Here is a 25,972-nt window from a genome sequence, read left to right as displayed (position 1 = left end):
CAGGACTTTTTCCTTTGTTTCATTTTGAAACAAAGTTTTGGGGAAATCTAACTAACTTCATGAAACATGTCCTTTTCAATAGCTTCACTTTTTATAAGAACCACCATATGGAGTTATACCAAAAAAAATATGCCCCAGGATCTTGTCTTGGACAGTGACTGGCTTTCTTTCAGTGGAACAGAAGAAAGACAACACATAAAGGGTAATATTTCCCCTCATATATCGTCTCAGTTTCCAGCAATCAGCTCTCTGTCATCTTCCTGAGCTGGAGGTTCCATCTGCACCATCGTTCTGCACCATCACTAATGTAGCTACTGTTCATGAATCATGTTGTCTTGAGCATACGGGAATTTGTGCTGTGAGAACAAAAATAACATATAACCTCAAACACCCTTCTTTCTACTTACAAGAAAAAGATTGTACACAAAACTATTCTATCAGTTCCTGAACTATTACAGGAAGCCATGAAGAAACAGACTCCCAGAATGGAAAGAAGTCAGCCAGGTTAAGCTAACTGAAGAACGTGTGAACATATCTAAAGGATATGGAAATAAAACTGAAAAAATCTTGTTGACTTTGCAGGAAGGGCTTTGGCTAAGATTCTAATGTATAACATTGTTATACATAATGTATAGATTCAATCTAGTTTAAAGTAAAGAAGGCAGTTTGGAGTAACAGATGCATTGCACCTGAGTAGTTTCCATGAACTAGCAAAGCTGATTCCAGCTTATGTTATACATATTTGTATTTTTTGCTCCAAAACCACAAACTTTCCACACTTTAAACATTAAAACAAAAAATGCTTTCAGCTGTTTAATTGCGGAGTCTATCTTAAATGAAAAGCAAATAAAGAACCAACTGAAAACATCAGAAAAGATTTTTGAGTGATTTTTGAGACATCTTCAGTGTCCTGAAAAGTGCACAGCTTCCAGCTCCCAAGCTTAAAGCTGAAGATACTGAAGCTGCCCATACTCATCATCATATTTGTAGATTCAACAGTCTTATAGGCTAACAAAAGCTGAAAAAGTCCACCACAACTTCACCAACAGGAACACTACAAAAATGAGGAAGCCTGTTAAAAAGGAGGCCAAAGGAGAAAGCTAAGAGAATTAAATTCTTACAGGTGACATGCATATTACGTCACATTTTGAAAGACTTGAATAAGGATGAAAGGAAGACAGAATGACAAGTCGGGGAGGTTACTAGAAGCAGAAAAACATCTTTTGAAATGCTGAAATCTTACTTATTCAAATGAAGAAAATAAAGTAGGATGAAAGAAGCTCAGACATATCAAGTACAAAATAAAAATAAGGCATCCCAAAACAGACTTTGAAGAGCAAGTAGATAATAAAATAAAACACATCAAACACATCAGGAGAAGAAACCCAGTACACAGTTAGTAGGGACAGCTGATGATCAGACTATAATGCTACACATTTTTTTGCCTTGACGTTCACTGTGGAAATAACTGAAGAGGAATTCCCACTCCATAATCCCCTTCTTTGAGTGGATCAGAAAATGATCTGTCTGAAACTGAAATGATTGTTGGAATGGCTGTGGAACAAAAACACAAAACTCTAAAAAAACACCAGGGCTGAATCATATCCCCCCAAGAGTTCTAACAAATCCCAAGGATGAAATAGCTGAATTAATAACAGTACTATCTAACCTCTGGCTTAAAGTTCTTGGTACCTGAGGACAGGAATGTGGCAAGTGTGATAACAGATTTTTTTTAAAGCTCCATAGGGACCAAGAAACCTATAGGTCTGACATCTCTACTGGGCAAATCAGTAGAACCAATAGAACTAGTGGAAAACTTGAAAGATGTGGCCTGCCTGGAAAAAGTTAGCATGGCTTCAGTAAGGTAAATATTTATCATTCTGTTGATCTGTACTCATAGATATGAGTAACTTCAATTATCAACACTGGAAGAAACTAGAAATAAGCAAAATAAATTGAAAAATTTTTTTGGTATCTAGGAGTTAGAAAAAAATATATTTCCCCTCACAAAATATATTTGCTATCTTACAAATGAAAAGCCAATTCTTATATATTTATATATTTTAATGCAAGATCCTTTTTCAAATCTCTTAGAAAATGAAAGTTTCCAGTAGTAGGTCAGAAATGTTTCTCTCCCAAGATACCCTTAATGCAAGAAGAAAAGGAGAACAGAAAAGATGCAGAGAGTCGATCACCTTCTCACTTCACAAACTGTTCCAGCCCTGGCTAAATTGATATAGTTTCAGGGCCAATCTTCTTCAGAGCCAATCTACTTTACGAGAGATGGTTTCAGTCTTGGAAGACCTGCAGTCCAACTTTGAACTGGCATAGCTTTCCCTGTTCCTTTCTGTTTTCACCAAATCTCTCTCTCTGACTTGGCCAGGATGAGCAGAGCAATTCTGATGTTATATGTGCTGCAAAACCTCAATCTGGCAGCCGTGGCCAGTGTCTGGATCCTTCCCAGTGCTTGGATGTAGGCTATTCCTCACTATTTTATTTCTGTACTTTTTCTTGATTAAAAGTTAGGATTCTTACTTTATTGAAGTCTCCTGATTGTATGCAAGTTTCACAAGTCACACTTCTTTTTGCCCACTTCTCTGTACTTAGTGGTTTCTTGTCATTTAGAAATTGCAGCGGGAAATTGGCTGTGCTTGCTTTTAAAACACAGAAGGGCTATGCTATTTCCCAAAATTGTTCCAATCTAGTCCTCCTCTCCGACCAATCAGCCATTTTATATTTTCTCATTCATTCATTGTACTATTATTTAAATAACCATTCCTTACATTTATCTGACATTTTTAAAACTAATTTATACAGAAAAAGCAATTCTTGGTGCCAGTTCATTTTTTTTAACAGGAAATTTGAATTGAGCTGTTAGAATTCTACCTTACAGTTTAATTACCTCAGCTTTAAGAATACTGAATAACTATTCTACATTTCTGCTTTTCTGAAGTCTTCAGATGGAATGAGTTGATGTAACTATACTGCCTCCAATGTGCAGCACATCTTCAGCTGAACTAGGCTGGCTGAGAGGAAATAGCTAGGAAGAATTCATAATTAGGATCTATTTGTCTGATTCCAAAAATGCTGTGTTTCTAGCTTCTTTAAAGCTCTGTTTTCAAAGACACCCATTTTGCAGTCCTCTAACCATAATTAGCTGCTGTACAGGGTCGTCAGGGCCTAGGGCCTGAGAGGCACGTGAGGTAGGAAGTTATGCTGAGGGATAGTATCCTCATATTTCGGAGTAATGAGAGAAGAGGAGAATTCTTCATAGCACTTCCATAGACTTTCTACAAGATTCACCCTGTAGGAAAGAGTAGGGTATGTAGGGAGATAAAGTCAAAAGCTTAATAATGCTGTGCCACTACTAAGATGCTCTTTTTCTATCAGCTTGTGCTCCCAATTACTATGCACTAGCATTCTCGTTAGAAGATATAAATAGAGAGAAAAATTCTTTTTTAAAAAAATATCTTTCTGTTCTCCAAGATGTTTTTACCCTAGTAAACTCTGTGCATGCTTAACAATTGCTGAATGCCACAGGTTAGAGAAGCCCTGTACTGGTACGGGCAAACAACTTAGTTGCCTGCTCAGCCTGCAGTGGGAGCAGCTTGAGTCAGGGAAATGAATGGGGAAGCTCCCTGGGTGGGGAGCAAGAGGGAAGGCTTTGCACAAGGAGATCTCATAAAATCAGTGTCTTGAGCAACAGCTGGAGAAAGAGAGCTTTTTTCCAAGTGGGTACATGACCATTCAGAGGAAAAGTGGTCCTTGGCAAAGATTGTGGCTGCTGTGCTGGGCTGACTAATTTTACCAGTTCACGCTGACTATCACCATCTGCAGTGGTCAGTCTATTACTGCTGACTCCATTTCACACATTCTTACCAGCCTATTGCCCTGGGCTTCATGATCACTACAGGCTTTCTCTTAACTTCAGCATATCAAAGGCAGAGCGGCTGTTTGGCCTAATCCAAAAAAGGGGGCCATTAATATAGTTGTTTTGATTAGTGATACAGTAACCTCATTTCCCTTATCTGATCCTGAAAAGGGGAGATCAGGCATATTAGACAGCCAATTTCACAGAGAATTTAGTGCTGCTAGAGAAAGCAAGAAGGATCTTAAGACCCAAGATTATAAGATTTTTTTGTAGTAATTTTGTGTCCTTCTGAAGGCCCACACTGCCAAATGCTCAGGGAATTCTGCACTGTATTTAGCTCTGGTGATTACCACAGCACACAAAAGCTCAGAGAGAACATACTTTCTTGCTTACTGCCTCTGTCACTCCAGAACGCATGGGTGATTTCTTACCTGTGTTGCTAAAACAGCTGTTTTGTGCTTCTGTTGTCCTTGACTGGCATAACCTTATTTAACCAAAATTTTTTGTTGTGGTGATTTAACTTTAAGAAACTTCATAAAATAATCATGCGGGTGCCAAAGAGCGAAGCGAAGATCCCCTCGGGTTTTGGTTCATGCCCCAGGGAAGCGATTTTGCCTGGGGCTATGGTCAGTTTTGTTCTGCACTCTTGCCCTGAAACATACTGACCTTGGGCAAGCCTGGACTTCAGAGTGGCCAGCTGTAAAACAGGAATACTAATACTGTGCCTCTGAGGGTTGTCAATTTTAGTTACATCTTACGAAGCTCTTTGCGAGATGCTATGGAAAGGACTGTGAAGTACAAATAAATGGGAAAAAGTTTGCGAAGGAAGAAAGAACTCTAAAAGGTGTGATTAGGAACACAGCATCCTAAATGTATTCTCATAACCAGATCGTTATCATGCAAAGCAACACAATTTTAAAGGGATTTTCACAAATTATGCGTCTAAATATGTAACATTTTTGAAACTCTTCCTCCACTATCTTATAACTAACAAGAGCATTTCAATATAATAAAAGTTTAAAACTTTTTTACCGTATGCCTGATGAATGGTGTGCAATTAATCATATGCGAAAAACTCCAGACTGAATATTAGAACCATAAAATGCAAAATCAGTAAGTGCAAGGAACTACAAAAATTGCAGGATTAAAATTACCATCGGATTTAGAAGTACGAATGCAAGCCTCATTTTTTTTTAATTAAAGGGACTAATTTGGTTAGAAGGTAAAATGAATCTGATCATCTTTTTCAATCATTAGAAGGCAGATTACATTAGCGAGCTTCAACAGCAGTTGTGCTGAAAGCAAGGAAAAGACATTTATAAATGATTCTCTCCAAAGTTTTGATTTGTATGATCCATTATCATGTTTGCATAAATGCATGTGACTTAGTTTAGTCTTATCACTATTCTGCTTTCAATCAGCTATCAGTTGATTCACATAAGAAACTTCTGCTTAAAGCAACTTCAGCAACTTTACCTAAGGAAAACAGAAGCAGAAAAGTTGGCCGATTCACGTCGTTAAGTAGAAACCATTAAATAGCAGCCATAGCACAAACTTACGGCATCGAGTTCTAGAAAATTAACATACTTGCATCACACTTTACAGTAAAATAACATGTGAAGAACTGAATCTTCCTTCTGTTGTAGCAGGTTCAGTGAAAACTCACATGAGCAGAGGGATGGTCTGTTGTACAAGCTAGTGATTTATCTTCAGATAAGTCTGCTGGTGATAGATATAGACAGACATCTTCCCAAAAATATTTAGCATATTTGAAGAAGAATGTTTGATTTTTTTAGAAAATATTGTTTCTAGCCCTAGAGGTTTAGCTAATGGAGCATTTCAACATTTTTGTGACATTTAAAAAAGCAGATTTCCTTCCTATACTGAAGGTTAATATTGAATTATCTAACTTGATAGCACTTCATAGCTCATTAGGCAATTATCCACTTTGGGATTTTTAATATCTTTTTTCCTTGGGGAAGAATTTAGATTTTACAGATGACTTACCACTTTTCATTGAAAAATATGTATATCCTTCTTGAGTTATATCTAGCTACAATATTTATGTCACTCATCTTTCTATAATGAGCTTGTGCTCTATTCTAAGTAGAGAAAAACTCTGGAAGAGCTATACAATGGATTAAGAAGGATCAGCCTTGTAAGGCAAACGCTGAATATATAAATAATTATTCAGTCATTATTGCATTATATACTGCATTTTGGTGCTTATCTTAAGGTTTCCTCAGCCTTAAAGTCATACCTAATACCATAACTCTGTATAGATACATAGTGATTTCCCCAACAAAGAATACTACAAGCTAGTGTCCCCTACAGCAAGCACTGTACGGCACAGGCACTCATATGACAGGTCAGGAGATAATGCAGTGGTGCAACAGCCAAGGTAACTTCGTAAAGGCAAAAATACAAAAATGCTGCAGGCAGGATGGTGCTAAGGCATAACCCTGTTCTTAACTCCTCCTTTGAGCAATATAGTACCTCACAAGAGAATTTCTAAATTTTTCTGGCCATGACTTTTTGGTGCACACTTCCTCTCATTTCTGCAATTCCTATCAATGTGGTATCCACAAGACAGCACCAAATCACATCTGGAGCAGCTATGTCTGACTTCAGGACATAAATACTTTCAGCAATATCTCTCCCCTTGTGGGCTTTTGTGGGGAGCCCTAAGAAAAGGGATTAGCTCTTCCATGCTCCAGATCTGACCTGTTGTGCCTGAGGTTTTCAGAGGTTAGGAAATGTGAGGCTTGTTATGTTGAAAATAAAACTCAGCCTGAGAGGTATGAGCCAGAAGAAGAATAAATTCCTTTAATCTTTATTGTTATGTTATGTTATATGAAAATGCCAGAAAAAAATCAATAAAGGATATATCTATGCTTGTAAACTATTAAACATGCAAGAGTAAGACATTTCAAAAGTCCTTTATTAAAATTAGCGAGTAGGTACATCTTAGGAAAATGCATTTTATTCAGAAGCTACATTGCTGGCTTCCAGCAATGGACAGAGAATTAATTGCTTCTGTGTTAGATTTTGTAGGTTCTGCATTCAGACAAAAAAGATCTGATCCTTAGTATGCCAAGTCTCCCGCCAGCAAGAGAATTACCATAGCTTTTGTATCGCTGAGTCGCGGGGATCTACATCTACATCCCTGCATGTAACTGTATTAGCTGTTGTACTTAGAGAGAACATGAAGGAAAGTGTTTAATTTTTTTGATTTTAAAAAAAGTGTTTAATGCTTTGTGACAAATCACCTTGAGGCATCTTACGTGCTCTAGATGTTTCCAGCAATTTCACAGGGTTTTTTCTGTTTGCTTGTTTGTTTGCTTTGCTTTACAATGTGATTCATTTTTACCAGGGATGTTCCTGAGTATTATTTATGACCTTTTTTCCCCCTTACTTTTATACTTAATGCATGTACGTTTGTGTAAAACCATTAATTTGCTGCCATTCAGCCATCCAGCGTCCCTAGCAGAGACTGTATAACCACAGATGGAGATATGTGCCTTTTTGTAAGAGCACTAACTTTTGGGCTCTGTTCTGCATTTTGCATGTCTGCTTTGGTAGGACTTAAAACACCACAGTCATGAATTATATTTTGACTTGTGACTATTGGCAAATCAATGGAGTACTCAGCGGAACTCATCCTGATAACAAGTAATTACTTTTTATGGAGAAATATGTCTTAAGTTTTTGTACATGTTACAGAATCTCAATATTATACTGAGAATAATAATGCTGCTGTCATAAATGAATCCTATCTTGGATCCAAAGAATAGAATGTCATGCAGCAATGCTAACTGACTTTTTCTTATTTACATTATAAGGTATTTGTAGACATACATTATAAAGTATTTGTGGACATTTTCCTTGATAACTAAAAAGCAGATTGGATTCCTCCAGATGTGAACACTAACAAAATATGTTCTTAAGTCTGTAATTGCACAAAGAACTACATACCTGTTTATATAATTACATAAGGAAGCTTATTCTAGAAACTTTTGCACCAGTGGCAAATAAAGCTTTTTATTGTCATCAGTTAATTATGCAGAAATGAAGAATGTCACAGTGATGGCCATTTACCTGCCAAATAAAATGCTATTAAAATATTTTGATTTACATGACAGAATTTGCAGCAGCAGCAATTACTGAAAGGAGTACATTAACTAGAAGCTAAACACCACATTCTCTTGCAAAGCCGGAAGGAACAAATGTTTCAGCAGCTTTACAAATCAATTTTTTTATTATTTTTAATCAGATTATATATGAAGATATTGGATTTGTCATACAAAGTTGTACTAGCACTCTATCTTATCTTATATCATGTTTTTACTTCCACCTTTCTGAACTCTAGACTGAGGAATTTACGGAATAGTCTGCTCAAAGAGCAAGTGATTCCCTCATTAAGAACTGGCATATGCCTTCATCAGGAATTCTTCCGTATTTTATGTTTTTAATTCCTGTTCATACAATTCAGCAAACTATTGCTGTTGTCAACACATATATCAGTATTGTTTTTCTACTTTTGCTAAGCTTTCTTGCACCAACCAAGCTCATCAACTCATATGTTAACATTGAGAGTTTACAAAAAAAAAAAAAACATAAAAATGATGCACTATGCTAGTATAAAATAGCACAGGACTACTGCACATTTTTCCAAAAAAAGTAGAATTTTTTCCAATACCTGGATCACATTTGGTTTTGTTGAACTGGTGAGCCAATGTTCAGCAGGTTTCAACCCCTATTTTTGTCCTCTGGGTGTCTCCTCTTTAATTTTCATGAGTTCTTATATAGTCCAGTTTTGTCTGCAGATGAATGAGTTTTATTAATATAATGTAAAAAGTTTATTCTGAAGGTTCTCAGCCTGTTAAAAACAGGACGTATTTCTGTGAACAAGCTTCCTTTTTTGAGATTTTTTGATTAAAATTTGAAATAAATACTTTTGTACCAATTAGGATAAGTACCTTAGTAATCAGAAAGTTACAATGTATCAAGTCAAGATTCTATAAAATCTGACCTGGATCTGGCACTACTAAGCATTTAAATTAATGGTCTGGGCAATTAAAATGATATTTTTTCAAATTCATAGGTAACAGTAAGCCTGGAGGGGGTTTCAAGCAAGCTAGAAGAAAAAATTTGAGTTCCAAATGTTCTTAAATAATTAAAATTCCTTTCACTGAAGAAAACATGTTGCAGTAGGACTGATTAATTACTCAAATAGAGGCATAAAAAGGAATTCAGGAAAAAAGTCCATGAGGGTAGTGTGGACCATAAATTGAACACAATTAGCAATGCTATGCTCTTAAAAGAAAAAAACAGGGGCGGGAAATGCCAGACTAGGATCTGTAAAAAGGATTATTGTCTATTATCCCTTCAATCTCTTCTATAGGAGAAAATTCTTAACTGAAGTACTTCAATAAAGGGATAAACTAGATGATCCAAGTTCTTTTTAGATCTATTACTGCTGCTATTATTATAAATGGAATTATTATCACTGGAAGAAACTTTTGTGTGCTAATGGAATACTTGTCTGACCTATGTAGTATAGACACAGATGACTAACAAGTCATAACATGCTTTCTGAAGTCTGCCTGTGCTATGCCACATGTGGACAAATATTTTAACATGCAGACCATGTCGTGTCCAATAAACTGTTGTGAATCAGGAGGTAAGCACTTGGTGATCAGATTTGTCAGGAGTGGTGCTATGCCACTTTTATGAACTGTTCAAGCACAAAGCTTGGATCAGTCAAATCTAAGCTCAAGTTTCTGGAAAAACATGGCTTGTATCAAATATAGTTAACTGTTTGCCTGCGCTCACTTGTCTGATTAAAGATGCACCAGCACATTTGCTACCACAGTGAGTGAACTGATGAGACTTCAGCTTCAACCACTCTTACAGAGACTTGGTAATACTGGTGATTTTGGTCTCTTGAATCATTCTGTACCTAAGGACCATGACAGTTCTGATGCCTGCAGTGATTTTCCTGGCAGTGACTAGTGTTCCCTTATTGCCTTATCTGTGCCTTGCAGAATTGCAATTTTACCTTTTTTGCTTCTATCAGCAGTTGTTGGAGATTTCTCAGATATATCACCTATTGCTTGTACTTTTATCTGTATTTAAGCTCTCATGGCTCAAAATATGTCTATAATAGATAAAAGTATGGTAGACTGATTTTTAGACTGATTTTTAACTTCTTTTAACTTGCTTTTCTCTTGCTCAATGGAAAATCTGTGTAAATCCTTCAGTTCTGTTTTTATGGTTCCTTACCCAAATTGCATCTTTTTTATTGTAACTTCATTGCCTGCTAGCACTCCAAGATCTGCATGATTGTTCTTTAAAATATTTTATGTCTAAAAATAATACCAAATGACCTTGATTTAAATTTGGAATACTCAATAATATATAAAACAAACTAGAACATGAAGCCTCCTTCTCTAAATGCAAATCCAACATTGCCTCTAGATACACTCAAGTGAATTTTGTTTCTGTGAGTTCTGTGCTGCCTCAAAAAATCTTCTGAGATAATGTTTAAACTATGAAGTTTTATTAAAGTCTGCATGCCTCACTCATAACCTCATTTTGTCTTTGCAAGTACAATCAGCAACTAACTCAAGGTGTAGGCTGTTCTATTGTCTCATTCATAAAGGTTTTTGCTTTCCACTGTTATCACATTTAGCTTTTACTCTGCTGCTTGGAGGAAGTGAAATTTTTGTTGGGGAAGGATGACTGCAATGAATTACATTTTAGGATTTAGAAAATATCTGAGGATGTAGAATATGATCTTTGCATACTAAACATGGTTCTTTGGCATTTACAGCAAACTCAATTTCAACTATGTTACTAGAATAGGAGATTAATGGTTTAAGAGATGGGATACAACTGTATCTCCTGTTTACAAAGTGAAGTGATTCTGCTTTCAAAAATATATTTGAATAGTTGTACATACTCTTACTTGTGTTCTGAACATGGAACAAATTTTGCTTTAATCTTCTTTACTGTTTCCGTAGTTACAGTAAAATATAATTTCCTTAGAATAATATTACATTGTACTTTTGTATCCACTTTAAAGCATACGGTTTTGCAATTAATGTTTGTCTCATTACACTCCTCAGATCTGAATCATCACTACAGTGTTCCTTCAGCATTGGTTGTGAGATGTAACTTCCAGAAAATTTTACCTTTTGCCCTTCTAAACAAACACTGGGTGATCCTGTGGCTCATTTCCTGGCCAATTTAATGTGCAGAAAATTCTGTCAACCCAAAAATCTTCTCCAATTGGGAAAAACTGCCCCTTTGGATGTACTTCTCTCTTGTCATTGACTAGAGCAATAGACAACACAGGTAACTAACTTAAAGCAGATACCTAGTTTTAGAGAGCTAAAATTAGCATACATCCTAATATGTCCTACCTGAAGAACTCAGAAAGGCATTTCATAGATTTTGTGGTTCTGAATGATGGCTTCTTATTTTGCTAATTCTGCAGGCTTGAGCTAAGGTTTAACAAGCCTCCTTTTAACAGCACTCAGCTATGCATAATCATGGTCTATAAACAAACCTGGCTTAAGCTTTTCTTGCTTCAAATTTTAAACAAGAAGGGGAACATTTCTGACAAAAAAAGATTACCATTTTTCAATCAGTTGTAAACATGTCCTTACTGAAAGAGTTGCATCATTGCCTATTATTATATAATTAGTCATATTGTGTTTCATTACAAATGTTATATACAATATATTTCAGGACATCATTGAGTCTTCTCTTATCTCACACGATCTGAGCCAGATTGTACTTTTAATATATGTTCAGCACTGTTCTGGATGTCTGTGTAGCTTCAGCTGCAATATTTACAAAAGTGTCTGCACTTCTGTTTGTATGGTTTCTCTCCAATGATATCCTTTTGCTTCAAAGAAGGTAGCTATCCTGTATGATTTATTGTTTAATGCTATAAATATCACACAGACTATTTGGGTTTCTGTGTGATTTTTCTCTGTACTTTTAATCATTTCACTTTTACAACAGCCAGGACACTAAGTGTAAGTGGTACTCCACTAGAATGTGTGTTTGTTTTAAGGACTGGAGTCGCAGAGATTGCGTTTATACTGCAAGGACGGATATGCTCCATTGTGAACATGCCATCCTGCTTCCTCGATCCTACAGACCTTGCCTGAATGCCCAGGCTCTGGTTCAGCATGGTAAGGAAAGGGGTAGTTTCACATCTCACCCAAACATGGTCATCCAAACACGCAGGCAGGATCTCACAGGACAGCCATCTCTGTGGAGGACCTCAGAGAAACTCCCAGATGTGCTCACAGCTTAGATACAGTTTAAACCAAATTGCAGGTACCAAATGGCTGCCAGAAAACAGGAACTAAATGCCTCAGGCAGCCAGAAACAGCTGCATTACACAGCCAGTTTGATCTTAAGAGATGTATTCCTTTAGGTTCCACAGTGGAAAACCAAATGTTACCAACTGTAGCATTTTTCTTCTGCGTTTTTCTAGCTTATACATGGAACATGAAGACGCATTTTGAAATCGGTCCAACATTGTTTCAGTAAATGAGGGTCAGTCATTTCCTCACTGAAATGCTGAAATATTTACCTGATTAAATGATGATGGTATGTTCACTATAATTACCTAAATGAATGCAATGATTTTAAAAGTGCCAAATCAGTTCGATTAAATTAATTAACCAGAGATAAATGTTTCACCTATGAAAATCAGGAAGATCCTTGCCTCCACACCCTTAGGTAAAGCCCTGAGAAAGGAAATAGCCTCAAAGTTCAAACAAGACTTAAAGTTCAACCTGCTTTAAAGTTCAGCAAATTCTGGCTGATTTGAACAATAAGAAAATCTAACTCCAGGGCACAGACCTGTTGGAAACAATGAGACACCAGAGTATTTGGGATTTATTATGGACTATAATCAATTTAATGCCAGACATCAGACACTTCTTGCAATTTTTTATTAGCTGGAGAATATCAATGCTTTTCATATGACTATTCCTTTCTGAAACTTGTAAAGCTTTATGTTTTTATTTATGTTTTGAGGAAATTAGTTGATACTTCATCAGTTTTTCAATACATTTCAAGAACTACATGCCCAAGTTTCTTCTCTAATTTTGGGGAGAGGAACACTGATATGTCATCTCCAAAATGACTAAAAGTGTAAATAGAGAAAAACAGGGAAAGAAAATGGAAGCTCTCTGTTCTGTGATCTTACAACAGCACCTAGTGAAGGATGAATCCTAGCTGAAAAATTATGCAATCAACACCAGTTTCTCAAAGAGGCTGAACATTCAGCAGAGTCAAATGGGAACATAACAGTTGGAAATCAATCCTAAAGATGCGATTTTGAGAAATTTCCAATCCTAGCAGACAGTTTAAAATTAATGCACAGCTATACATTTTAATCTGATATATGAGACTGACACTCTGTCCATAAACTGCCAGTCTTTGCTTGTATTTTGTTTCTGCTAAACTTTATTAAACATACCTTTGTATTACCATTTTTGTGTCACAAAGATGCTGAATTCTATATCAATGTTTATAAATAAAAAAGTAAAGAAACCCTTTACACTTGGATTTTATGTGGACTATCTTTACATGGTGTATAGAATTTAGGAGAAAGAGAAAAGGCATCTGCATGATAGACAGCAATGTAACTCTATTATTCAAAACATCTCTGTGGGAAACTCCTAATGCATGCTTTTCTGCCTGACACAGTTGGTATTAACAGCCGTGATCATTTGCTTGATTGTCTTGTTTGTTATCCATGTGTGAAGGGATAACATCAAACAGAAGTGATTCTGTGAACAAATCTACTTCACAAAGTGCCTATGCCTCCTCCTGCAAGTCTGCAGAAAAATCAGAGCTTTTTCAATTGAACATCTGCCTTCAAGAAGAGTTTTGAATACACCCTGCCACATCAGCTTGCTTCCTTTGTAAAGATGCCACTGCGGTTCCACAAATGATTATATTCATTTTCCTCTCAGGACTCAGCCTCCCTTTTAAATGTGGCTAGGATATCAAGTGCTCAGTGGAAAAGAAACCTTGATCAAGTTTAGAGCAGGACAGCTTGGGATCACCATTTGTTAACACATCAGCAAATTCCTTTCAGGAATGTGCTGTTCAGCATATTACAGTCTGGGATCAATTGGTTCCTGTAAACAAGGGCGTGAATCATTTAATCAGGCTACAGCACTTCTGAAAAACAGTCTAGTGGTTTGAAGAGCTCTACGCTCTGTGTTTTTCATGTGCCTGGAATTGTTGATGCCAACTTCAAGTTCCGTTGATGCAGATCCTGCCATAGCATTCCACGTGAACAGCACGTTTTTTTACTGCAGAAATACGTAATTGCCTTAAGATCGTAAAGTGTAGTACAAACTAGATTTGTACACCTATTAATTAGTTCTGAAGTTCCAACAATAAAAATATCCATCCTATCTGAAGCAACAGCCTATTTCAGGGGTTCCTCAAAGGAAACATTGACCAAGCCTGTAAACACATTCGTTGTCTTCCTGCCTACTCACCCCTTATCAGCAACTGACTTCTCTGTTACGATCTTTCCAGCTATCAAAAGTTGGAATAAACACGGTGTTGTTTTAATTTGATTCTTTTGGTCGGAAGGCAGACCCTGGATAAAGGACAGTAAAAGACAGCTAAATGTTTATATTGGACTTAACGTAGTTAAGTCTTAGGTTTGCAGCAAACTTTTGGACATCTGTTTTCTGCTCTACTGCCCTAATTCCATGTTTGCATGTTGGATTCAATGACAAAACTACTATTAAGTTCAGATGTCCTGTAACTAAAATAAACTGGTATATACATACAAAATTGGGAATTTAAACTGAAGTATCGAATTAAGCAATCAAAAAATAGCAAGCTCTTGGGAGTGAACAGCTCCACCCACACTGATTTAAAGGAGAAGAAATGTCATGTTCAAAATCCAGTTCTGAATGAAAGTTTACCAGGAAAAGTCCCTGTGATGGGCTATATGAGAGAGAGAGTATGACTTTTTTATTTTTTATTGGAAATAATCAACATCACCTATGATTTTTTGGGATGAGCACAGAGCTCACTTGGGTTAAAAAAAAAAATCTCAGGTTACTTTGAGCACGAGCTTGATAGACCAAGAGGAGCCTGTCTCTTGTTTAGTCTAAAAAGACCAGGCTTTTCATTTGAGGTGTGCACTTACATTAGATTATACAAATGTCTTTAACCCTCAGCAGATGCATTCACAGTGCACCTACGTATTTCCCCAAAACAGCTGAAAATGTATTGAGCAGAAGCTTGGATTTATAGTTTGATCTCCCTGGCATAAATCTATACCAATTGTATTAACTGCTCTGGACTTACTTTTATGTAATTGGAAGAAGAATTGGGCCCTTGATATATTAAGACATACCCTTGAGCCAGCTTTCAGACTCTAATCAGGAATCTACTGAAAAGAGGAAAAGCATTTGTTATGATAAATAGTGACAGAAACGTAGCTATACAAGCCAAGCGCTCCCAGTGTAATAACACTACCCACCTGCACCTCAGCCAAGCACAAGGTTAATGCCAGACAGGATCAGGAGGCTCAGACAGAACAATAGAAACAGAAGAACCATGTGTCAAGCAATGGCATTTTTCTTAGTCAAAAAATAGTTATGAAAAACCCCAATATGTAATGGACCTATCCAACAATGAAGGATGAAAGACTGAATAGTCAAGCACAGCTTCATAGATGAATCATTATATGGAATCTATTCTTCTTTCCAGATGATGAACAAGGCTCTCCTCTGACTGGAAAAAAAATAAGGACCTAGGATCTGTGTCCTGACTTTTGAAGTCTCACTCTTTGCCTCTGATATTCACAATTACCAGAGGTTTAAAAGAAAGTATTGGGTTGTTTTAGGAATAATCACAGAAAAGTTCATTTCTATTTTTTCAATATAGATTTATTTATTGCCTAATGTATGAGCATCGTATTTTAACTAGATTAGGTTTGTTTTTAAGTGGCTTCTTTGGAGGCAAGATGTATTTCATTCATGTTGTCTTTATCCTCCCCCACTCACTTTTAACTGATTGACCAGTTTAAGCAGATGTGATGAAAGAATGAAAATCTTAAAGACAGTTAAATTCATGCAAGTTTCAGGAAAACTGGCAGCTGAATAGAGAAGAGAAACCTAGTTAGTGCTTTTTCTGAGAAAAACTACCAGTTCAGGTCATGTCTTATGTTTTGCCTGCTGACTAGCCAATTGGCATGTAATCTGCTGGCCAGGCTGGAGCACATACTTCATAGACCACTGATAGGAAAATGGGGGCAGCTGGGAATTCTGAGAAATTCTGAGAATTCTTAAAAAAGATGTGGCAGGATGAATCTGAAGGTATTGAGGGGATCAGTAGGCAGATTAGTGAGTCTGGGGGTACAGGATATAAAAGATATAAACCAACAGGAAACCAAGCTAAATAATTGGACTTTCTGCCATCAACAGTCATAAGCCATAGGAAAAGACCAATGTTCTGCTTTTAGTTCTGCCACAGCTCTATTGGGCATAATACCAGGTCAGTCACCTCATCATCCAGTGCCTCAGATTCCCATAAAATAGGGATAAAACACTTACTTTATAGTGAGGTCATTCATCCTTGTTAGCAAAGGCTTTGCAGCATTATAAAATCCTACAGAAGTGCAAAGTATACATGAATGGAACACAAAAGTGAATGTAAGCAGACTTGACATAGCCCATTTAATTCATGTAATGAATTAAAACTAAATTGCAACTGGCATTTATTTGCAGAACATCCATCACAAAACCCATAGCTTAGCCTAGCTGAACCATTGGAAGAATTAGAGATGACTCCTCTGTTCCCCATCGGGTATTTCAAGACCAGAAGATTGTAAGCTCTCTCTCATGAACACTCAGCAGAATTCGCCCACTGAAAATCTACTTGTGAGCTTATGCCAACAAACATGAGGCATTTCCTTTTTATTGGGCTTTTTCTTCTTTGAGTGCAGATCCTTGTCTACCCTTCCCTCTGACAATTAGGCCTTTGAGATACAACAACCTACCACTGAGTCCAGCATGGGCTTCTTAGAGACATCCCTTCTCAGGATCCCCGTGCAATTTTGAGTCTTTCTGCCTTGCATAGATGTTATTCACAAATCTCTGTCCGTAACACTTTCTTTTATTTGAAAGTAAAATCCAAGCAAGTATAGATAATTTAAAAAACAATGGACACCCTGAATTTAAGGATGTAATGTTTCACCTCTAGCTCACCTTTTCCCTCGGGATCTCTGAGGGTACAGCAACTGTATTCGTGGGGGAAGGACACTCACGACACGTCTTGGCTGGTATCAGGAAATAGCTATATTGGGTTCCTTCTACTGTGAAAGTTGATCCATTGCTTCCACTTCCCTGTCCAATGCTTTCCATATGTCTGTAAGATTTACTCCCTGTTAATCCTTTTTTAAATCCCTGCTTTACCTCTCAGCTTCTTTGTTCAGTCTTTGGCAACTTCGATAGCCCCCAATAGACCAACGGTCAATCAAGTTTGTGCAGGACACAGCTATCCAATTCTTAAGATGCTATAATTTCATTAACAACAAAATAAAATGTGACTTCTGATTATTCTCTCTGATCTGGGTGACAAGGTGGACTATTTTCTCAGAAACAAAACTCTGCATATGAATGTAGAGGCATTCAGGAAACAGTAACACTCAGAGTAGTTGGTGTATTCATTAAGTTCACTAAATCATATTTTCCTCCCTCCTCCTCAACTGTTCAGCACATCTGTAATCTGACCAAGTAGTTCTATCTCTGTATGTTTTTGGCAAAAGGACTTCCTCTTCCCTTTATATTTGAACAACTTATAGCAATATAACAGGAATATTAACAATAAATAAGTTATGGCAACTGGTGTACAGAGAGACAGGCTTATACTATGTCCTTGTAGACTCACTAAATATCTTTGCTATGGTAGCCACTGACAACTGTTGCCATGTGGTGTTGGTTGTATTTGAAGCCTCATTAATATTAGAGTAATCCATTCTGGAGTAGTTCCTTGCAGATTCTTGAGACTTTGTGGAGGTCATGCCTCATACTATTACAAGTACCATAAATATCTTTGGTTGTCTTTCTAGCTCTGAAATTAGCAGCTGTTATTCCTTTTCTAAAATGACCTTCTCCACTCCAGAGATGCCAGTACTTAAAATAGCAATACGGGTTAAAGGATTGAAATGCTTTGCATTTGAATTTTCCCCCCTTAGTGACATAGGCTTTTCTCATCTAGCAAATTTGCTTCTACTACAGCTTTCTGGTCCTTAAACCATTATTGGAAAAAGGTGTCATTCTGCTACTTCCTCCCTCAAATTTTGGTGAAAAACTACTGTTTGCTGAAGATCTATTCAGAGAACCATTCTTAGGATCAACAAAGATCACATCATACTAGTTAGCAACATAGAAATGACTCCTGGTCTCAGAGCAGCCTGATTCTTAGTTCTTTCAGAATGAGTTTAAGGTTATAAAATAAGAAGATTAATTACAGAAGGAAAAAATGTGTCCAAAGGCTAGTCATTACTGATTACAGATCCTGTTGAATACCAGATCATCTATTACAACAGAGTAATGTTGTTACATTAACTTGTATTTTCTTCCTAGTCACTATATTTAATTGGTCTCATTTTATAGATTATTCACATCACAACTTTTGTTCAGTTTAGTGAAGTTGTTTTATTGATCTCTCCTAGGCTGAGATTTGTCTGCCTGCACTGTTATAAACAGCAGGATAGAATGGATAGAACGTCTTTTGCTTTTACAAATGGAAAATACCAGGTTTTCATGATATCCTTACGCCTTACCTCTATCCCACAGTCCTCTACTAAGTGCAGCGTGTCAGACCATTGTTCAGGAGTTATTATGCTCAGGCTGACTGCTTTCATATTTTATTACAAGTTCAGGTTTCATTTCAGCTCAGGTTGCTGAAAAGTATATTAAGCTTAATATTAATATCTAATACAAAACTAGACCATGTAATGGTTTCATGTGTAAAGTGAACAGATGGATTTCTGCACTTGCAGTATTAACTAGATTAAATTACATGGCCCTGATAAGGTGATTTAAAAGTAGAAAAAAATCAAATAAAAGGTTTCATGAATACCATCACAGATAATGTCATCAATGTCAGCCTTTATGTAACGAAATAGTAATTCAAACTTTTTAGTAAGCTTCTATTTCTATTTTTATAGTTGTTCTAAGTCATACTGAAAAACAGTTTAAGAGCATATTCTGTGTTCAGGTTTAGGGTTCGGGTTCGGGTTAGGGTTCATTGTCAGAACTGTCTGCTACAAGGTGTCCCACTTGATATGTGGAATTTCTTCCAATAACATCTTGTATCCTATGTGACAGAGGATTAACAGTTACTTATAAACAGATGCTTGTATTTGTCACAGGTATTTCAGCCTGCAGCCAGAATAGCCAGACAGATGTTTTGCAGAACACCCACATCTACTTCACAGGAAGAGGGAAGTGTCTACTGACTAATGTCTTCTCCTTTCAGATAAAGTCAGTATTAGAGCTACATCTGCTTCTTCTGTCATGTCTCCCTACTGGCGCTTAAAACTCAGCTACTTTCCTTCTAAATCAACATCACTTTCTTGATCAAATTCTTCAGGATTTTTTTTCCATGTACTAAAGCCCTGGTAGTTGAATAGTAACTGAAGAACAGTAGAAGGGAAATTTGATATAGGTAGCAAGTAGTCATAGCTGTTTTTCCCATATTATTAAATGTCCCCTTATTTTCAGCAATGTAAAACTTGCATACAAGAAAATAGGCTCAGGCATATTCTGTGTGTTCCACATTTTAGCGTTGCATTATAAATACAGTAGACAGGATTAGCTACCTGTGTTCAAATATTCGGGCATCATACGAAAAAGTGCTAACAACTAACAACTCAATATACTTCCAGTAGTTGTCTGCATTAATATTGTTTCATGAAGCACATACATAAACACATCATTTTTTAAGCTATACTTATTTGGTACAGGGTTGTTTTAGTTAAGGATACTCCAGCTAGATCTGAACTTGGGCACAAGAAGACAGATATGGATACAAGACACAGGATACAATACCTAGGACAGACATAGGATACAAGATGTTACTGGAAGAATTTCCACATATCAAGTGGGACATCTTGTAGCAGACAAACCTGACAATACAAGATAGCCTATTGAACACAGAATATGCTCTTAAACTTGGGCAGAAGAAGATAGACATGTCAGCCCGGCCATTTTAACAGCACTGTTTGACAGCACTGATGAGTCCAGTATCTCCAACTTTGTTTGCTTCTCTGAAGTCTATTTACTCTGATTATTCATTGGCCAGGGCACTCTGAGCAACTTGTTTTCAGGATAACGAGGCCTGCCTGGACGATACTTTCTCTAGAGCGCAGCCCACCTTTGGACATGCTTGGGGGCAGATCCCAGTGCTTCTGCACACAGTGGGAGCTGGCCGTGGAGCCAGTCTCCTCACGGATGCTCTCCAAGCTATGGAACAAAAAATAAAGAGGCCAAGAAACCTTTTGTTATAGGTTTCTGTTTCTATATTTATTTTGGAGAGGAAAGGTAAAGCAAGTTGCCAATGAACAATGGTTAGAAGGATGACTCTCTGTTGTGAGAATGTTACCAAGATTTAAGAAAACACCAGCCAAAACAAATATTTAAAACTCTCAGTCTAACATCTCAACAGGAGGGCTGCATAGTTTTGGTAGTCAATTTGCTCCCTGCTTACCAAACTTGCAAATCCAGAGCAATCCTACCCAATCTCACCCTGCATGATACTTCAACTGTGTTGCTCCAGTTAATATCAGTTAAATGAAAACAGGATTTAAATATTTAGGTAAATGTACATATCTTTTTAAAAAGTTCGGAACAATTTTCTTGATTTTTGTTGTTTAGCATATCAGTTTCAATAGGAAAAACAGATAAGCAATGGAAATTTATCTCTATGCAAGGCAATCCATAAACAGTGGTTTGTATTGTTTAAAGGCTTACAGACTGATTTTTTTTCACTGCAGAAAGCTGTGAACGAGCAGATGAGGAAGGAAAACATTCCTGAACAAAGCAAAGAGCTAATACAAATAAGGATGTGCACACACAGAATATTGACCTTACTTCAAAAGATAACTGCTTTCTAAAGCTATGGTCCATGGCCAAACATTTTATGCTTAGTTTTGCTCTTTAGAGGTAGTAAGGAAAGAATCCAGGATCAGTGCTACCAGTCTCAAAAATTCTTAGGACATGTGATATGGATGCATAAAAGAAAAGCTCTGAACAACAAAGTACTGTTTGGGGTTTCTTTTCTCCAAGAACTAAGTTCTATACTACTCAAATTACACAGCTGATAAGATCGATGGCAGCTTTAGGCCATCACAGCAAAACAGACATAGGAAAGAGCAAAATATATGAGATTTTTCCCTTCTTTTAGGGAAACAGCAGTTGATGAAAAAAACAGCGAATAGAGAGAAACATTTTAGAAACGGAAGTGAATTATTCTGCTTGACTTTTAGTGGAGGAATTTTGAGAGAAAGAAACAGAGAAATCCCTTAAAAGGGAGTTTTAATCTTAGTTGTAACTTTTTACAGTGGAGTTTCGGGGGATTTCTCTGTGGCAAGGAAACTCTACTTTGGTTTTGGGTCTTTGAAAACACCATCAGGGAAAAGAAGCATGCAAAGCCCTGGTAGAGGACGTTTTTCTAATTTTGAGAATATTGCCCAATCTTCTGGAGAGAGGCAGAAAGTGTCTATGATTGGATGACTTGAAAGAAGAGGAAGATTTTTGGGGGAGGAGGGGAGAGTCTTATTTGTTTTTAAATGCTGAAACTAAGTTATTTAACCAGAATTAGTGTTATCAGAACGAAGAGGTGAAAAAAACAGTGTTACAGAAAGATGCAATTGTTCATGCTTGTAAAGGAACTATCTGGACATAGTTAAATTTTTGTTTCGTTGGCTGTTTTCAGAAAAAGCTTGAAAATAAGAGATGAAATCAATGTTTTAAAGAAACTCTAGGCATGTAACATCATTTGGTTGCCAGTCTCAGACCTTTTCAACCTCTTGTCCTAATTCAGAGAGAGCTAAGCAAGTCACATTTTTTCATCACACTATTTTTCTTATGTAGGCTCTCAATCACCCGTGCTACAGACAATCAGATTTGAGAGGTTTTAGTCAAAATTTTTAAGCTATTTCAATTTTTTAAGAGGGTTCTATAACTTCATTTATTATGCTTTTTTGAGAGTTTTTTTAGTGCTTTCCCTATTGATATATTAAGCAGTCCTTATAAACAAGAAAAGGAAAATGTGTTGGCAAACAGAAAGGCAGCCCCAGCTCTCTTAATTCTTCCGCCTGAAGAGAATACCAAAGGCTTCCATCTTTTCGCAAAGGTTTGTTCAGCTTGTATCTGCCAACATTTCTTGGAAGCTATGTCTGCCAATCCTTGCTGGACTCAAAATGGACTGACAAAATGCTGAGTTTTATCACATAAGTAGAACTTACTGTGTTATGAATTATGGTAATAGTGTACTTATCATAGAAGAGAAAATGAATAGACTGCACAATCAAGTACTTTATGTACCGACACTATTTTCATTTTTATCAAATTTTGGAAGAGAAGGAAGTGGGGTTGGGAAAGATCCTGGTAATATATGTTACTTTTTGAGCAATGGATAGGCCTAATCAAATTTGTTAATGTTCCAAAGAAAGATACTCCTTCCTGTCTTCAAGTGTGTAATCTGCACGAATACACCAGAGCATGGAGACTGAAAACAACAGGCTGTAACATCTGAGTATGATGGTATGGCATCCCATGCGTGTCTGTATCATTTCCATAGGCTTCAGTAAATATTTTTTAGTTTCTTAGTTTCATCTCAGATGCCAGTTTGGACTAAGATCAGAAAATCTCAATGACTGGCACCATTTCAAGCGAACAATTTATGATAATAGCACGGTTAAAAACACTGTACTGGTGATGCACTGATTGAAAACCAGTTGAGCTCCATGACCTGTAGCTGTGCTGATCAGGCCCTGCGAACTTCTCATTCTTGTGCACCCATTTCTGGAGTGCCTTGAACTCCAGGGATATAGGAGCAAGAAAAAAGTCCCTATATTTTAAAGACAGGAGTCACTGAAAATGTATTTGGCAGCTGAATGGGAAAAGTCTGTCCTAACAGACATAAATCTGGGTGGAAAGGAGAAAGCAAAATATTCTCCATCATGCAGAGCCTGTGCACAGTCTGGTTAAGTTGGAAAAAAATCTGAGTAAATAGGCGCCTGTTTACTCTAGTTGCCTTTTAGAGTTGGATTTCACTTAATACTTTGCCAGCGTAGGTGGCAATATTAAGCTCCCTAGCAGTTCATTACAACATGTAATAAATAAGCTATGACCTCCCACAGCCTTTTTTTGGTACGTGACACAGAACCAAACCAGAAATAGTGGCTCACAAGACTAAACAAAGTGGAATTATATAAATGAATAAAAGTATTTGTGAGACAATAATAAAATATCAATAGAAACATAAGAAAAATTCAGTCATACCTGCCAAGAATGAGTTGCTGAGCTTTTATCATTTTGCTTCAGTAAGGTATTTGACACAGGAATGCTTAATGATAGTCAGTGTTGGTTTCTGGTTTATGTTTAACCTCTGAATGTGCTAACTGGGAATGTGGGGAATCATTCCGATTCTGAAATAAAACTGAGCAGTTCTGTGGGAGGGACTGTAGAGGTTTGTGTTCATACGGTAGAAATGCAATAGGGAGTGAATTTTGCTGTGGTGCTTCCACACAGCACCATCTTGGAATATTATTTATCTAAGCCATCACAAGCAAATGTAAAAACTTCAGATGATGCTTGGGGGCTAGATTATTAACAGCAGCCAAGAATACTATATATAATGGGTTAAGAGATAACTCATCCTGGGCTCAGCTTTGCGCGATTTCATGCTGCAGAGATACTGCATATGGGGATTGTCCTTCCAGCATCGTTAGATTGTTTGTGCATGTCTCTGCTTAAATGCTGCCACGGATCTATTGTATCACTGCAACGAATGCATACAGAACTGAGAACTCTTATTTGCTGTGTGTTTAGATAGATATGTTTTACTCCATTCCTTTTATATATCACAGGGTTCTCTAACTGAAAAAGGTTATATTAAGACTTACTGCTTAATTAAGCTTTTTGTCTGCCTACTGTGAGTCAGTTGTCATTTAAGAAGATTTCAAATAAATAGAACATTTGAAAGTAGCAAATTCTGCAGTTTTGTGAACCCAGCATCTGCTCCAAAGTGTATAAAAGTTTTAATTTGGTAAGATTTGACTGGGAATGCTGAAGGAGAAGAAAGAAACTTCCAGTATAAGGTCCATTTCAGGACCTTTCTAGTAAATCTGCATTTATTTACCAGAAAACCCTAACAAAGTTCCTCCTCAGCTTGGAGGGCAGAGGGGGTAGGGGAGGGGGGGGGGGGATTTGGAGAATGAGGGATTTTTACTTCTGCTTTTTATCTGAGTTATGATTGTCAGAGGAACGTGGTTTTTTTCCTCAGGCTCCCAGCACATTTCTTTCAGCTGAAACATTCCAAGCTTTGTTAGTGTCTATGATTTTGAGATAATTTAATTTTTATGGAATCCTCTGAATTGTTTATATCTGAGATTAAGTGTCAGCTTCCAGGACACCCTAATTTTGTACCTACATCAGAAGAAGACCTTATGATCAAGCCCACTGTTTACCAGTGCAGTCTGATAATATTGTTTCTAAAATCAGATTAATGACACGTGAATACTAGTTTCAAGGACTGGTTAAATCTCTCGAGGTTATGCCCTCCTTGAATCTTTGAATTCCCAAAAAGGAAAAAAAGAGCATGGTCAAGGCTAGTGGCCCCTAAAATTAGACCTTACAGCTGTGTTTTGGTTTCTGGGTGTGTGTGTATGAACACAGAGATCATCTGTGTTTGGGCTTCTGTACCATACAAGAAAGCTTGTTGGGTTTTTTTTTTCCCCAAACTACAATACCCTTTGTTAGAATAGAATAGCCTTAAGGGGCAGTATTTTATATTTTGCATATGTGCACCTAATAGCTTGCATATTGCATATGAACTGAGAAAGTAGTCATGTACTAAATTCCATGAGAAAGCTTTTAAGAGATTGGTAGCTGAAATCCTCACTCAGTCTCAGATTTAGTCATATTTTTCAATTTAATTTATGATAGACAACAGTGCAAAAAGACAGCATATCCTACTGGTGTCATGAGCCTTCTAGATATATTACCTCTGGAAACCCAAAGAGATAAGTTATTCCTTTTTGTTTGTCTGTATTTTTCATTTGAGCGTTTGCATGTCATTCTTCTGCCTTTACTGTGGTTTCACTTTCCAGGAGAATATAAGTACTGCTGTAAATTACACTGGCTTTTAATGACCCCGGAAAAGCGTCAGGGAACTGTAGGATTGCCACACTGTATTTATTCCTATGATGCCCTCGCCAGGCCAAAATTCTTGCATTTGGTGCCGGAGGCTGGCGATCCAGGACCCAGCTCAGCAGGCACGGGCTGGAGTAGGCTGCTTTTGCTGTGGCCAGCACCGCCACTGGGCAGCTTCTGAAGAGGACTAGGTAACTGCCCTTGTGGCAGAGTCTAGCTGAAACATTTTACACCCTGTGATATCCAAAGAGAGGCATTAAGATCAGAAGAGTGAATCAAAATTTGCTGAGTCAATAAATTCAACATTTTACAAATTTGCATGAACAGGACAACCAAGTAATAGTGTTTTTATTTCTATAAAGTCATTAGACAGCTTGTTCACCATATGGTTAACTGAAATTATTTAAGGCAGCTGAGACTACTATAAAGCTTTAGTCTTAAGTATTAATGAACAACATTTACCATGTTAGCAGAGGCCAATGCAGAAGAAGTATTTAAAGTTTGATTTGCAATATTTCAAGAAATTAAAAAGCATATAAATGTATACATTCTGACATTTTTTTCCTCTGGACTGTGAAGACTGTAAGATCATTTCTTTAGGCCTCTACAAATGATCTGTGCTGACTCTGTTGAGAAAGAAATATTGTAC

The 25,972-nt window shown here is 37.0% G+C and overlaps 1 long non-coding RNA gene across 1 annotated transcript in view; it reads right to left on the bottom strand.

Annotated features, from left to right (window-relative positions):
• The window catches only part of LOC112986331 (uncharacterized), a 41,938-nt gene extending 18,365 nt beyond the window's left edge, over nucleotides 1-23,573 (bottom strand). The window contains exons 1-2 of the long non-coding RNA XR_003259985.2: nucleotides 23,452-23,573; nucleotides 8,571-8,691 (exon numbers count right to left, since the gene is read on the bottom strand). This is a non-coding gene — a long non-coding RNA (uncharacterized LOC112986331). The remainder of the gene's footprint in view (nucleotides 1-8,570; nucleotides 8,692-23,451) is intronic.
• Nucleotides 23,574-25,972: the final 2,399 nt, after the last annotated feature.

Source organism: Dromaius novaehollandiae, chromosome 2, assembly GCF_036370855.1.
Source record: "Dromaius novaehollandiae isolate bDroNov1 chromosome 2, bDroNov1.hap1, whole genome shotgun sequence".
In the NCBI taxonomy this organism is placed as follows: Eukaryota; Metazoa; Chordata; class Aves; order Casuariiformes; family Dromaiidae; genus Dromaius; species Dromaius novaehollandiae.
Note: the sequence above shows the minus strand (reverse complement) of the source record. Positions and strands in the feature narration are given on the sequence as shown.